This window comes from Symphodus melops (genome assembly GCF_947650265.1).
Source record: "Symphodus melops genome assembly, chromosome: 5".
NCBI lineage: Eukaryota > Metazoa > Chordata > Actinopteri > Labriformes > Labridae > Symphodus > Symphodus melops.
This window is the reverse complement of record NC_136695.1, coordinates 1808554-1823330: the sequence shown is the minus strand read 5'-3', so window position 1 is coordinate 1823330 and position 14777 is coordinate 1808554. Positions and strand designations below refer to the sequence as shown.

The 14777-nt window shown below is 45.2% G+C and overlaps 1 protein-coding gene across 3 annotated transcripts in view; it reads left to right on the top strand.

Moving 5' to 3' along the window:
* atp2c1 (ATPase secretory pathway Ca2+ transporting 1) overlaps window positions 1-14777 on the top strand; it is a 271948-nt gene that overhangs the window by 61384 nt on the left and 195787 nt on the right. The gene's annotated exons all lie outside the window — the stretch shown is intronic.

Below are 14777 nucleotides of genomic sequence, written 5' to 3'. Positions count from 1 at the left end.
TAAGACTGAATTACACTGACGTCATCCAGTTAAGCGCTGTTAGACATTATACGTTATGTAACAGATATAAGAGATAAACAAAGCTTTAAATGAAAAATAAATGAAACATTTAAATGATTTATAAGAAGTCTGCAGACTGGCTGATTGGTCAAATATAAAGGTAAAGTATATTAGCTGCCCTGTAGACTTATGATTTGCTTTGTTTATTTTCTACAAAAATAGGCAACATTATGAAAAGAACATATGGTCTGTTTTGCAAAGCTAGCAGTAAGGTCTACTCATAAGAACAAAAAACACCTGAAGTGTTAAAAAAAACCAAAAAAACATGACTGCCTCTAATGACATCCAAACTCAAGATTTTCAAAGCATCTTGGAATTTATGATTCCTCTGTTTTGAAATTGTGCATTGCTTGACATTATAACACCTTGAATTTCAAACTGGCCAATCAGCGTGCTGCATCTGACTACTTTCTCCGGAGAAGTCTGCATCAAACCCATAGACTGTAAACCGAACTACTTCAGACTGGTGTGCCACTGGCTTGTTTTATTCGTCATTGATCACCAAGATGCTTTATCAGCGGGCTGGATTTTAGGGATTGGCCTCATAAACCAGAAGCATTTGGAAACTTTTTTTTAAAGGTTTTTCAAGAGGGTTGCACTACTAGCATTGCTAGCTAGTGATGGGCATGACGCCCCATGAATCACTGAGGCTTTCCAGCCCATTGCTTCACCAAAAGGTTCACTACTCGAGACCTCAATGAAACAGTGAATACTGCCATCTGCTGGACAAATCAACATTACAGACCTGAGCTGAAAAGTATGATTTATTTATGTGTGCAGAAACAATAAACAATTGATATTTAGATAGTATGATCATGTGTTAGTTGGACAACAACACAGATATGGAGCTCTGTTCTTCATTAAAAATACAGATTACACCTTTTATATTTTTATTCAAAAACACTTGTTCAGTCAGGACCACTTTGTCAAGGAAAATACTTTGACGCAATTACGTATATTTGGCGGTATGGCTCTGAGGGATCTCCCTGCCCTTCCACGTGCTTACGTTGGAAGGCATTAGGCAGGAATAGCACACATCCCTGCCCTTCCCGCGCATGCAAGGAACGCCATAAGCTGCAACCCCCAAAACACCATATCAGGCCAACGACAATGGCCTTCCAGGACTGTGTGGAAGAGCCAGCAGGAGGTGATAAATACAAGTTAAAGTGAAAGAAATTAACCAATGAGTACGAGCTACCTGCAAATTGAATACATTTGAGAAAGCCTAAAGTGTTGGATAAGTCGATCATATGCTTCAACACTTATTTAAAGCTAGCTGATGAAAGCGCATGCATTGCTTTGATCATCTAAATAGTGTGATACTCCGGCGGGAGATATAGCGTAGCTTTGAGCGACACAGTTGCTATGCGAAGCAGTTGTTTCTGTTCCTGAACGAATGTAATCATCTGGATAGCGATTTCCCTTTAACCGTGGCAAAGAGTGGCTCAGAATGGCTGGAACGGCTTCTTTAAGCGATCCTTCATAGAAGAGAGGGACGAAAAACAGAATTAATTTCAGATATCAGTTTTTCCATGATTTCAGGAAGATAGAAAGTGTGAATTAATATTAACATCAGTAATATCGATGCAACTTAACATGTAGTGAATTTGCCACCCCTGATTAACCCGTAATAGGCAGTGAGCATCACTGTTTCTAATAACAGATTGAAATAAACACCAACACACCTCACCTTTAAATGGGTGATTAATGTAAATACCTCTGATTAGTCTTTCAATCGAGGAGAGCTGCATTATTAACTTAGAACATTTGGCCTTTTGCTATTGAAAACCCCCAAAACCAATGGAGGAGGCAGCATCTGTATATAGCTTAATGGCGGATGAAGATTCAAGCTTGTCACCAGAGAAGAATGAGAGCCATCTCAACTGCACAGAAGGGACCTGAAAAGGAGCTTGGACCTGCTGCCTGCATGAATTTAACCACATCCAAGAGTTTCTCTACGACGCCTTTGCAAACACTGTATTTCAACTAATCTTCAAAGGTCTGGGAGCCTGGATATAAGCAGATGACCTGGGAAATGACAAATATAGCAATATAAAACACCAGGGCAAAGAAAGTAACACCCCTTTTTTATTTTGTAAGATAATTGTTGCTTTTTGTACGATAATCATGATTTTTACATGTGTTATGTTTCCAAGAGGCATTATGTTGCTGCATAAAGTACTGCACAAAACTTTGAAGACTTCAGTGGCTTAATGATGTTGTCTTCAGACAGAGGAATAGCTTATGAAAGTTGTTTGAGAACAATGAGACGCCGAGCTGAATTTAAATGTGGATAATCCACTAGCAGAAAAACATCTGGTTAGCTGTCCATCGTTTCCGAAGATGACGCTTGCTTCAGAATTGGGGAGGGGGTCAACGGCGCTGCCGTTGGTGCCACTTCTCAAATCTGTTTTGATACGGTTTGTATGATAGATAGATAGATAGATAGATAGATAGATACTTTATTGATCCCGAGGGAAATTCAGGGCATCCAGTAGCAGTATACAGACAGGCAGGACACAAGACATTGGTTACAATACACACCTGCTGTCCCCCCTCCCCTCTCTATACAATAATCCCCCAAACAAGATTTAGTAGCCCCTATGTGACTAAGAGTAAAGGTTAAACCTGTGCAGTTGGCATTAGCATTAGATTTAAAACTTAGAAGCATGTGCGCTGTTTGCATGAGAGAAGCATGTGTGCTGTGTGTGCTGGGTGTATGTACAGAGGTCTTTGAGCTTATGCCTGAGGTGTGAGTGCAGTCGTTAAACAGTCGTTAAACAGTCAATACATGGGTAGTGAGCAGTGATTTGCATTAAGTGTCCTAAACAAAGAGGTGAGACCCGGGATGATTAGGGTGATTGCCATTTAAGTACCCAACTATTGAGGAGCAGATTAGCATTAAGTGTTGAAGACAATAGAGTGAAACTTGAGTTAGGGTGATTATGTCAACCCTTACAGATGTAGCATAACAATACAGTAGGGTGGAACCAGACATGATTAGGGGTCTTCCAGAGTACAGGAACCTTCCCAAGCCGCAGGCTCATGTTGAAGATGTGCTGAAGTGGCTCCCCCAGCTCAGCAGAGCAGGCCTTTAGCATCCTGGGACACACCTTGTCTGGGCCGGCTGCCTTCCTGGGGCGGAGTCTCTTCAGCTCCTTTCTAACCTGGTCTCTGGTGATGGTGGGGGGGAGGGGGGCTGGATTGTCTCTGGGGGTTGTGTTTGTCCTGGTGGAGGTGTTGGGGGGAGTGAGAGGGGGTGTGTAGAGGGGTGCTGGGGGGACAGGCACTGGCTGCAGCGACAGGGCTGTCGAACCTGTTAAAAAACAAGTTGAGCTGGTTTGCTCTCTCAGGGTCCCCGTCTTCTGCGTTGTTATTTTTCTTCCTGCAGCCTGTGATGGTTTTCATGCCCTCCCAGACCTCCCTCATGTTGTTCTGCTGCAGCTTCTGTTCTACCTTCCTTCTGTAATCCTCCTTTGCCTCTCGGAGTCTGACCTTGAGTTCCCCCTGCACACGCTTCAGCTCTGCCTGGTCTCCCTCCTTGAATGCCCTTTTCTTCCTGTTAAGGATCTCCTTGACATCGCTGGTGATCCAGGGCTTGTTGCTCGGGTATTTCCATATCCAGAGAGCAGCAAGAGGACAGAGTTGAACCAAGGTAGGTGAACTGGTCTACATTTTGAAGTGGAATGTCGTTTATATGGAAGCTTGGGGGTGGAGAGGTTTGAGAGTAGATTTGAGAGATGACTTCGGTTTTTTGAATGTTAAGCTGAAGACCAAAGGATTGATAGAGACTTGCTATTGTGTTGAGGGCATGCTGCATGGATTCAGGACTGTGTGCTAGAATCGCACAGTCATCAGCGTATTGCAGTTCAGCTATGCAGCAGGATTTGGTCTTTGTGTAGGCCTGCAACCTCCGGATGTTAAAGAGGCTTCCATCAAGGCGGTATTCAATAGGAACACCATCCTTGTGTCCTTTGGCACGATGAAAAAGGTGAGTGATGGAGCCAAGACACAGCCCTGCTTTACCCCAACATTTACGTTGAAGAACTCTGACTGAAGTTCTCCTGTGGAGACTCTGGCTTGCATCCCGTCATGCAGCTGTTGCAGGATGGTGAGGAACTTGGGTGGTACCCCGAGCTTGGAAAGCTGTTTCCAGAGACTGAAGGAATGAGACTGTTAAATCTTTGTGACTGTTAAAGTTTTAAATAATTAGCAGCTTGCAGCTCACTGTAGCGTTGAGATTAGCACAAGCACTTGAAAAGTGATGCATCAAGAAGGCTTTCTGCAGCATCATCTACCTTGGCTGTCCCTTTTTTAATTATTGGCATTGAATTATACTTTAACCAGCAAAGCTCCTTGAACCAGACCTGTGTAATGTTCTCTGTTGCATTAATAATTACAACTTTGTGGAGATTCACGTTGCTCTTTATTGCCGTTCACTGTGCCATCACGTTCCATTGTATACAGTCATAAGAACTACAATACCCAGCATGCATTGCTACTTCCGCCTGGACTACAGTAAGTGTTGAGGGACAAACATGTTTCAGTAATACAACATCTCCCTTTTTTTTTTTAACACACAGCACACATGTATAGTGTAAATCACATCCACTCAAAGCAGACGTCTTCAACGATAACTCCTTATGCAATAAACAGCAAATGATTATGATATGTACAAACAGTACCTCATATCATATAGTGTAATAACAATTTGGTGAGATATGAGAGGTTCTTTGGTGTTTGAGGAACGCCTTTCCTGGCAGATGGAGCACTTTTCAACCGTTGCAGTGATTTCTTTTCCCATTCCTGGCCAGAAGAGGGCGTCCCTGGCTCTTTGTTTGCTCCTCTCAATTCCCATGTGTCCAGTATGGATCCTTTCCAACATGTTTGGTCTGAGTGCTGCAGGTACAATGATTTTGTCACTTTTGAACAAGATGCCTTCGTAGTGTGAGATCTCTGAAGTTCCAAAAGTCAGTAAGTGTTGCTGGACATTTGTTTCGGTCCTCAGGCCAGCCTGACAATACAGTTTGTTTCAGCATTTGGAGCAGCGAGTCATTTTCGGTAGCTGTGCGTATTTCTGAAAGTTTTTTGTCCTTTGCCTTTTAAATAAAGGAGCTGTCAGATTATAACGCTGCAGTTACCTGTGTCCTAAATTAGCATGTTAGCAGGCTAATGTTAGCGCTCTTTAGTTAGCTTGTAGCTTCTCATTGCATGTAAACTGACAGAATAATCAGTGAGTATGTTCTTCTTCTTTCTCTTGTCCTTGACTAACACAGCTTGTAAAGGAGGAGCCAGCCGTCCCGTCCATGTCAACACATGGTCCTAGATGGTCTGGATTTGTTTGGACCAGACAAGGTAGGCTCTTTGAAGGCCGTTTTGGACGCCCCTGGGTTTGCCAGATGTGACCTGGTGAGAGGCAGGTTACACCTGGACTAATCACCTGCCAATCAAAGGATAAATAAAAGAAAAAGCAGAGGAACACAAAGATGACATCCCACATCTGTCTAAGAAAGGCAGAATAATGCTTGTAGGTGTGCAGACCATGATGGTTTGCATGCTGTGTAAGAAAGATCAAATAGCTTTTTTTTAATTTATTCGATTTATTGCATTTATTTATTGATTTATTGCATACATATCAAATACAATATTTATAATACAAATACATAAATAATAAAAATATAAATATAATAAAATAATATATAATAATAAATAATATATATAATGCAAAAATATATTGCATACATATCAAAATGATTTCTTAATTATATGTAAAAATATCCAAAATAAATCTCTGCATTCAAAATATAAAACCTGTTTGTACCTTAAAGGCACAGACATATTTATCAACAGCCAGAAATATGTATTATTTTTTTATGAATGTATTTACTTCATCGAGTAAAAAATACACAATAAACTTAATATCTCAAATCTTCATGCGTCTTTGCAGGTCAGGTCCTTTATAGGCTTCAGTTCCTCCTCAGAGTGAAGCCTTATTTGAACGATGGCGAGCATGCTGTGGTACTCTCTCGTTTCCTCGGGTTTGCTCTCCAAAAACGTTTCCATATTTTGTTTCGTCCTCAACATCCCTCGTAGCACCTGGAGGACATCAGGGGGAAAAGACGGTAGATTTATCATCACAGGTGTCACTTAGCTGACGTCAGGAAGTGAAGTTTGCTGTGTCCTTGAACTCACCGTGCGATCTGTGGTTCAGGTAAGGGGAAGCCCAGCAGCTGGTTCAGGTGGACGCTCTGCCTCAGGCATCCCTGCCATTGGTTGAAGGAGTGGAGGACATCAGGGTCCAGAGGTAGTTTGAAGAGTTTCTTCTCTCTCTTCAGAGCTGAATCACAAACACACCCTGAGGATTGAAAAGTGCTCTTTCTTGCATTGCTCCTTACATCTCCATAAATAATGAGACAATAAGCAGCTGATTCATCCTGAGAGTTAACATTATGTTGGGACTCATTTATTACCTGTTCTTTGTCTCAATGAGTCTCCATGACTTATTCCCAGCAGGAGCGCCTTTTAGGCTCGGCTCTCTGCAGCCAGAAACAGGTAACTGCCACCAGGAGGCGCAGGTGAGGCTGCAGTCCTTCCAGAGAGGCCTCAGGTACCCCCAGAGCCTCCAGTAACACCTGCAGACGCACAGAGGGCTCCACCTGGGGACAAGAGGTCAAAGGTTAATGGGGAACAGTGTGGTTAAATTCAATACTACTTTGTTTAAAGCACACCAGATTGAAACAGAATATATTTAAATAAACCGGCTGCATTCTGTTTCCTGTTCTCCAGGATGTTTTTCTCCACTCTTTAGTTCATAGTGTGATTCTGTTCAACTGCACGGAGCATTGATAGAAAGACACAGATTCTTGTAATAGTGTGGACTCTACTGCCCCCTCGTGATGGGGAGAGAGAGAGAGAGAGAGAGATGAGGAAGAGTTTTTGAGTTACACTTTTAATGTTTCCTGTTAATTAGATATGTACATTACAGAAAATATAATGCAGCCATTTGATTACATAGATTAATCTTGAGTTCTCTACACTCTCCAGCGGGTGCTCGAGGGTCCATGGGAGTTTGCCCAACCAGTTCACACGTGCTTTGTGGATCTGGAGAAGGCATTCGACCGTGTCCCTCGTGACGCCCTGTGGGGGGTGCTCCGGGAGTATGGGGTTCGGGGCCCTTTGCTAAGGGCGGTCCGGTCCTTGTACAACTGAAGCAGGAGTCTGGTTCGCATTGCCGGCAGTAAGTCGGACCTGTTCCCGGTGTGCGTTGGCCTCCGACAGGGCTGCCCTTTGTCACCGGTTCTGTTCATTACTTTTATGGACAGAATTTCTAGGCGCAGCCAGGGGCCGGAGGATCTGGTTCGGGGACCGCAAGATCTTGTCTCTGCTTTTTGCGGATGATGTGGTCTTGTTGGCTCCATCGAACCCAGACCTTCAGTGCGCACTGGGGCGGTTTGCTACCGAGTGTGAGGCGACTGGGATGAGGATCAGCACCTCTAAATCTGAGGCCATGGTTCTCGACCGGAAAAAGGTGGTTTGCCCTCTTCGGGTCGGTGGGGAGTCCTTGCCCCAGGTGGAGGAGTTTAAGTATCTCGGGGTCTTGTTCACGAGTGGGGGGAAGATGGAGCGTGAGATCGACAGACGAATTGGTGCGGCGTCTGCAGTCATGCGGTCGCTGTATCGGTCCGTCGTGGTGAAGAAGGAGCTAAGGGTGGCTGGGCGCACCCTTAGAGATAGGGTGAGGAGCTCGATCACCAGGGAGGAGCTCAGAGTAGAGCCGTTACTCCTTCACATCGAGAGGAGTCAGTTGAGGTGGTTCGGGCATCTGGTCCGGATGCCCCCTGGACGCCTCCCTAGGGAGGTGTTCCAGGCATGTCCCTCCGGGAGGAGGCCTCGGGGTAGGCCCAGGACACGCTGGAGAGACTATGTCTCTCGGCTGGCTTGGGAATGCCTCGGGGTCCCACCAGAAGAGCTGGAGGAGGTGTCCGGGGTGAGGGAAGTCTGGGTGTCTCTGCTTAGACTGCTGCCCCCGCGACCCGGCCCCGGATAAGCAGCAGAAAATCGATGGATGGATGAATCTCGAGTTATTCAGGAGATTTCCATAAATGTGAAGGGGTTTTACATACGTATTTAATCTACCAGCATAAATCTCTTCTCTATGAATCTGGGCTGATAATCAGTATCAGTGTAACGGACTTAAATCACTCTTCTTTGAGTAACTAGTTATTTTGAGGTGTTATTTTATTTGTGCAATTTTTGATTTCAATGGGTCTTTTATTTTGGTAATCACTGGGCAGAAGTGAACGTTCTATCTAAAAATGCATGACTTGATGTAAACAGGGGAAACAGATATGCAGAGCAGAGAACGAGAGAGGGACACTATCTTATTGTGTAAATTAAGCACCTAGCTGGAAGGGGAACAAGGTATTTCTATGGTTTAATTGTTTAATTGTGCATTGCTTATATGGTCATGCTAATTTTAAGTTCTTTTCATTGTGGTCATCCTTGCTTTTTGGCGCCTTAGCATTGTTTTATTTACCTGTGTTTGAAAGAGCTAATTGTATGCTATTCATTATTTAGCTCTTACGTTGTTTCATGGAGAAACTAGATTTATGCTCACAATAAGGACTAAAGCTGAACATAAATAAAGACTCTAAAACATCTGTAAGCTTCACCATTGTCTGGCTGGGGTTCGCTACAATCAGACTAGATCAAGTGATTTGCTAAAGTTGAGGGTCCACCAGTTAGCACCATCATTGGGAAAACATAATTTACTTTTAGTGCTGCACACACCTGGAACACACTTACAACACACATTTAAACTCAATACAGATTAGAGATACAATACAGATTTTCTGGATCCAGGAGATCCAGAAAAAGAGGCTCTCGGTCCGGTATCCAAGTAAAGCGAAGACGTGCTGCGGCGCACGGGGGCTCCGTCGTCTTCGGCTGCCGGGACCACGCTCGGTTCCTGCGCCAGATTCCTCTCCTCGATGTGTGCGTCAGCGTGTCCTCGCTGCCGCCTGCCCGCACTTCAACAACTGTCCTGGACCCTTCACAGTGCTGGAGCCATGGTCAGGGGTTTTCATCGCCATCGCCTACTTCCGTGTTTATGCCGGCTTTTCCAGCATGGACCAGCTGGAGCTCACGTGACCGCTGGATGTGCCTTCGTCAAATCCCGCTCCTCAACACGGACACTACCTCCGAGACGTCAATCCATGTCGGCCTATTGAATGCTCGTTCAATTGCGAACAAGTCTCATTCACTAAACGATCTTTTTACAAGAGAAAACCTGGATATTATGTGTCTTTCAGAGACATGGCAGAGAGATGAAGAGTTCATTCATTTAAATGATCTCTGTCCACCTGGCTGCTCTGCTGTCGGGAAGCCCCACCCCTGTCGCCGTGGTGGTGGCCTGGCCATTGTTCACAGGGAGGTCCAAAAATGCAAACTGATCCAGTCCCAAGATTTCTCTTCGTTTGAATCACAGATGGTTAAGATGGGTTCCTCATCCCCTTTTTACTGTGTGTTGATCTACCGTCCTCCTGGCCCTGCCGCTGTCTTCTTAAAGGATTTTAGTGACTTCTTGTCCTCTATTATAAAGCTGGACTCTGTTTTAATCCTTGGGGATTTTAACCTTCATGTTGATGACAGCTCGTCTTCCCCTGCAATGGAACTTTTAACATTGACTGAAACTTTTAATTTTGAGCAGCATGTTTCTGAGCCCACTCACCAAAAAGGCCATATTTTAGACTTAGTTTTTACGCTTGGCCTAGACATTTTAAACCTGTCTGTAAATGATGTTCATTTGAGTGATCATAGTCTTGTTCTGTTTGATCTGCACTTTTGTCCTGAGCCCAAGCCTTCAACAGTCAGGTCTCAGAGGCGTGTTATCACTGCTAATACTGCAGATAGTTTCTCTCATTTATTTGATCCTGTCTTGGTCATGAACTGTCTTGATGTGGATGATCTCACTCACTGTTTTAACAATCACTGTGTAGAAATTCTGAACCAGGTGGCTCCTGTTAAAACAAACTCCTCTACCAGGGAAAAAGCTCGCCCGTGGACTAATGAAGACATCCTAAATCTAAAGAGACTATGTCGAAAGACTGAACGCCTGTGGAAATCCACTAACCTTGAGGTGCACAGGCTCTACCTCAGGGACCTTGTGTCTTCATACAATGTGATGGTCGAAAATGCCAGATCCGAGTATATCCACCAACTGGTAGCACTAAATAAGAAAAACCCCAAAGTGTTATTTGAAACGATAAACTCACTTGTATGTCCTGCTGCCCCAGTTACCCCCGTGTTTTGTGAAGCTGACAGCAATGCCTTTTTGAGATTCTTCACAAACAAGATAAAGATAATCAAGGACAACATCCCGCCCCCTCTTCGTGTTACCCCTTCTGTTTCTGAGCCTGTCTCCAGCTTGTGGTCCTCGTTTAGGACTGTGACGGTTGCTGATATTTCAGCAGTGGTGTCTAAGATGAAGCCCTCCTCTTGCTCATCTGACGTCCTTCCCTGTAGGCTTTTTAAAAAAGTGTTTGGGGAAATCGGCCCGTGTGTGACCAAAATGGTTAACCTGTCTTTGTCCACTGGTGTGTTTCCTACTGCATTCAAACATGCCATAGTGGAGCCATTACTAAAAAAAGCAGGCCTAGACCAAACAGATCTTAATAGCTTTAGGCCTATTTCTAAGCTCCCTTTCATGTCAAAGATCCTTGAGAAGGTGGTCTGTAATCAGTTGACCCTTTTCCTGGATCAAAGCAGCATCCATGAACCGCTTCAGTCCGGTTTCCGTAAGCAACACTCCACGGAAACGGCCTTACTGAAAGTGTCCAGCGACATTATGATGGCTGCTGACTCTGGAAAGTTCACGGTCCTGGTTCTCTTGGACCTGTCCGCAGCTTTCGACACTGTAGACCATCAGATTCTGCTGAAAAGACTGAGGGATCAAGTTGGACTGTCGGGTTCAGTTCTAAAATGGTTCTCTTCTTATCTAACTGGACGAAGCTTCAATGTAGCAGCCAACCAAATAAGGTCGGAGTCTGCGGACCTGCTGTGTGGTGTGCCTCAAGGTTCCGTCTTGGGTCCTGTCTTGTTTTTGCTGTATTTGATCCCTCTAGGAGAGATCATACGAAGGTTCGATGATGTTTCTTTCCACCTATTTGCTGACGATATCCAGCTGTACTGCTCTTTTAAGCCATCCGAGATCCAGAAGCTGAGCTCCCTACGTCTTTGTCTGATGGAAATCAAACAATGGCTCAGCGAAAATTCTCTGCAGCTCAATGCTGAGAAAACAGAAACATTGATTCTCGCCCCTGATGACTCAATTCCAGGGATTAAGCAGTTCTTGGGGTACCTAGGCCAGTCCGTGAAGCCTAGTCTTAGAAACCTGGGAGTTATCTTTGACAAAGACATGTCTTTAGTCCAGCACTGTAAACAGCTGTCAAGGAACTGCTTCTTTCAACTGAGGAAGATCTCCAAACTTAGAAACATGGTTTCACAGAATGATTTGGAGCTCATTATCCATGCCTTTGTGTCTTCACGTTTAGACTATTGCAACAGTTTGTTTTCTTGTCTTAACAAGAAAGAGCTCTCTAGACTGCAATTAATTCACAATTCTGCAGCAAGAACTCTGACCCGCACAAATAGGAGGTCCCACATATCCCCTGTTCTGAAAGACCTTCACTGGCTGCCAGTGTCTTTTAGGTTCAGGTTTAAAATCCTGGTTCTGGCCTTCAGAGCCCTACATGGTCAGGCTCCCTCTTACCTTAGTGAGCTGATCCAGCTTTACGCTCCTGTGCGAGCGCTGAGGTCTATGGATCAGAACCTGATAAAGGTCCCTCGAGCTCATTATCACACTAGAGGTGACCGGTCTTTCCAGGTCGTTGCTCCGAGCCTCTGGAATGATCTTCCATCATCCTTGCGCTCAATTGATTCAGTTGACACTTTCAAGAGTCAACTGAAGACGTTTTTATTTGTCCAGGCTTTTAATGAGTCTCTTTTAGGGCTGCTATGATTTTTGTGCTGTCTGTATATTGCTTGTGATGTTTTTAAACCCTGTTTGTGAAGCACTTTGTGGCCCCTGCCTGCGAAAAGTGCTATATAAATAAATTTTACTTTACTTACTTACTTTACGTGTTCACACCGTCGTGGTGTCACGTGTTCACACCGTCGTGGTGTCACATGTTCACACCGTCGTGGTGTCACGTGTTCACACCGTCGTGGTGTCACATGTTCACACCGTGTTCACTCTGCTCATGTGTTCCTCCTCAGACTTGCTGTTCCTGGTCTCCCTCACCTCCTCTGTGTGTGTCGTGTCCGAGCTCATCAAGATGTTGGAGAGGTGGCGAGGGCTCGAGAAGAGCGCGCCCGTCGACTACTTCCACGAGGTATGACCCCCCTCCCCCCCCCTTCCTCCCCCGCCATCCCTCCTCCACGGCGTGCCCTCCGGCCTGAAGGACTCTGACGTCTGGAGGAGGGGGGCTTAAAGGATCTCACAGTCCATGGCACTGACTTCATAAGACTGCAAAGACTTCTCCTGTGAGATCCTCTAGAGGGAGGAGGACTCTGGTCTGGGACCGGAGGAGGTTTCTCCTGGTCTTGTGAGGGAGGCTGAACTGAGAGGACATGAAGGCTGCTGGGAGATTTGCCCCTCTACTCTGTGTTCAGTCCAATAACACAGATCCACAGCAGCTCCTTGGCCCCTCCCCCTCCCTAACCCTATTTTGTTGCACAAGCCGACAGAAGGAGGTCGTGTTGATTCCTGTTTTAGGTTCAAGTTTTTAGAATAAAGAATCATATTTAAGCCTTTCACATAATTTAAAGGAGGTGTTGTGTTGAGGAGTTTATTAAAAATGATCTTTTTTTCATCTGACTCTGGACTGCAGTTTGTTTATTTAAAATGAGTCTGTTGATGTTTTCTGGAAGCTTCTTTTTGTTCTTCTGCTCTTTGACAGTTTTCACCAAATGTTTAATTTGGTCCTGGAGTGAAAGATCAGATTTATTCTCATTAGAGACTTTTTTTATTCCTCAAACTGATTATTCATCGAAGAAATGAAAACATCCAGATAACGTCGGGACGAGTGAGTTGTTGCAGCTTTAAATCTTTTTCTTTAATCAACATTTCTTCCTCTCCTAAGATTGTTTTTAACACGTTTGATCTGATCAGATTAATATTTTTTGTTCACAAACAGTTTTTATTGAACAGATAAACCGTACAGGAACTTTCTGACCAATTTTGAAGTCAATTCAAATATAAAACTGTCCGATCAGAGCGATCAGGAGCACGTTACTCTGATGAAGCTCTCAAATCTAAGTTCATTTATGTCTTTTCCCTGGGAAGCTTTTTCTGATCCCTCTCGGTCCTAAAGGTTCTCCACTGAGAGCAGAGAAAGCTGTGATGCAGCTGCAGGTTGCTAGGTTACAAAGACGCCATGTTTGTTTGTGTGCTTGTTTACAGTTTGTGTCAGTGATGAAAACAAAACAACTTTCAGGAGCCAAACTGTTGATTTTCCACATTAATATATCAGAAATCAAGATGACTCATCAGTTTTGATTGGATGAAGGATCAGAGTTATTCACAATAAGGCGTGTAACTGAGCTGATTGACAGGTGGGCGCCGTGTAACGGTTTGTCAGGAGGCTTAAAACCCGCCTCAGCTCTCAGCCTGTCGTTGGCTTGACTCAAAGTTAGCCTGAGACAGCATTTCCAGCACGGAGACCGCCATCCATGGGACTCCAGCGCCCCCTGCAGGGACACACGGGGGACTCCAGCGCCCCCTGCAGGGACACACGGGGGATGGGGACTCCAGCGCCCCCTGCAGGAACACACGGGGGAATCCAGCGCCCCCTGCAGGAACACATGGGGGACTCCAGCGCCCCCTGCAGGGACACACGGGGGACTCAAGCGCCCCCTGCAGGGACACACAGGGGACTCCAGCGCCCCCTGCAGGGACACACGGGGGACTCCAGCGCCCCCTGCAGTGACACACGGGGGACTCCAGCGCCCCCTGCAGGGACACACGGGGGACTCCAGCGCCCCCTGCAGGGACACACAGGTGACTCCAGCGCCCCCTGCAGGGACACACGGGGGACTCCAGCGCCCCCTGCAGGGACACACGGGGACGACGACACTCAGACTTCAAATCTTCATATCTACAGTCTGTGGTTATAAACTCAGAGCGCCCTCTGCTGGACAAACTAAATGTTGACAACATTTCTAATCTTTGTGTTATTTTCTTCAGCCAGTTTATTTTTTACATTTTAACTCAAAGGTCACATGATCTCCTCCTCTTCAGGTGAAATCAGTGTCCTCGCTCCTCTTCATCATGTGTGTGAAGTGTGTTGTTGTAAATCCACTCTGATCCTGTATTTGATCATGTCTATAAACTCCTCTATTTCAGCCCTGCTCAGAACAGGCTGTTTCTGTGTCTGTAGCTTTAAATATGTAAATGAGCTGTGTCTGGCCACGCCCCCTCTCTGGAAGGGCTCGGGTGTACTCGCTGCTTTCTGGCTCCATGTCCTATTGTTTACGGTGAGAAGGCAGACTCAGAGGGCAGAACAAACACCTAGCTGTGGGAGGGTCACCCACCTGGGGGAGGGGCTACTGCCCTTTGTGATGTCATGAAGGGAACATCTCCAAACAGCCTGTTTGACCACACATTTTCTGAAAAGTGGAGCAGGCAGAAGACGGAGAGGATGGACTTTTCTCATCAC